Source organism: Crocuta crocuta, unplaced genomic scaffold, assembly GCF_008692635.1.
Source record: "Crocuta crocuta isolate KB4526 unplaced genomic scaffold, BGI_CrCroc_1.0 scaffold657, whole genome shotgun sequence".
Lineage (NCBI taxonomy): Eukaryota > Metazoa > Chordata > Mammalia > Carnivora > Hyaenidae > Crocuta > Crocuta crocuta.
In genome coordinates, this window is record NW_027529583.1 from 828554 (window position 1) to 830188 (window position 1635).

The window sequence follows — 1635 nt, forward strand, 5'->3', positions numbered from 1 at the left end:
GGGAGGGTCAGAGAGAGAAGGAGACACAGACTCTGAAATAGGCTCCAGGCTCTGAGCTGGCAGTCAGCACAGAGCCCGACGCAGGGCTTGAACCCACAAACCGCGAGATCATGACCTAGCGAAAGTCGGACGCTTAACCGACTAAGCCACCCAGGCGCCCCTCATTTGACTTTTCAATTGGTAGTTTATATTGGAGACTTTTTCCTATCAGAATGCTTAAATATTGCTCTTTTGGTTGTTGGTGGTTTTTTAAGTTTATTTTTGAGAGAGGGAGCGATAGTCTGTGTGGGAGGGGCAGAGAGAGTTGTGGGGAGAGAGAATCCCAAGCAGGCTCTGCACTGACAGCATGAGGAACCCGATGAGGGGCTTGAACCCACAAATCCATGAGATTGTGACCTGACCCGAAATCATGAGCCCCGACACCTAACCGACTGAGCCACCCCAGGTGCTCCAGTACACTGTCTTGTTTTAAGGGCTCCACAGAATTCCATTTATGGATATACTATAATTTATGTCACCAGTTCCTTATTGATGGATATTTAGGTTAGGATATTCAGTCTTTTGCCGCTAAGACCGTGTTCCTGAGAATAACCTTGTTTGTGACAATCTGTGATTGTTAGATAAATTTCCTAGCAGTGGAGTCAAAGTGATCAAAAGATGCTGGCACTGCAGATGGACAAGGTCTTTTAACATTTGTGCCTCTGCAGCTTTACGTGGCTCCAGCATTGGCGGAAAACATTGTAAAATTATTGGTTCAAGAAAATACGTTTGTATCTTAACGATGGAGATGAAAGGGTTTACAGGAAAAAAAAGAAAAATCCTTATATGATTTAGTGTTAGGGAAAACCTGAATTGAATTTTAGAGTCGAGGAATTTTTCAGATCTTCCATTCCATGTTGGGACCATGCTCCTTAGAAGGATCCTGTTTTTTTTCTGTTTAACCCTATAAAAAGTGACTTCCTTTTATGGCAGCCCTAACCTTACTCTCTGATGCCTCCTTTTTCTCAAGCATTCGTATTTCTTTTCTAATGAGATATGTTTAAATTCCCTTTCATTTTGAACTAGTATTCCCTGTACAGAACAGATTTCATTTCGTCTAAGTCCTCTTAAAGTACTGTTGCTTTGAGCCTATTTTTTAGGTTTCTTTTTTTTTAATTTATTTAAAAATAAGTGGGTGAGTGCTCACATGCATTGCCCCTCTCTCCCCATGTAGGTTTATCTAAGATGGAATTATCTTTTTTGATAGCCATATGCTGTTCTTGGCCACTGAACATACATCGATTAAGACTTCTGACTTTTTACAAACAAGGTGCTATTGCTTCGCCATGGCTGCTTTATTCTGGTTTTGGAGTTGCATATGTATTTACCATTCTTTTTTACTTTAAGCCAAAGCTTGGTAAAATTTTACCTTGTATTTTTAAAAAAATTTTTTTATATATTTATTTACTTTTGAGAGAGAGAGAGTGTGAGCTGGGGAGGGGCAGAGAGACACAGAATCCGAAGTAGGCTCCAGGCTGCCAGCTGTCAGCACAGGGACTGATGTGGGGCTCAGACTCACAGCTGTGAGATCATGACCTGAGCCACCCAGGTGCCCCTCACCTTGTATTTTTTAAGTTGTTACTAAAAATGTTTGTA

The 1635-nt window shown here is 41.3% G+C and overlaps 1 protein-coding gene across 1 annotated transcript in view; it reads left to right on the forward strand.

Moving 5' to 3' along the window:
* Positions 1-1635, forward strand: part of RBBP7 (RB binding protein 7, chromatin remodeling factor) — a 23580-nt gene that overhangs the window by 3958 nt on the left and 17987 nt on the right. The window lies entirely within an intron of this gene.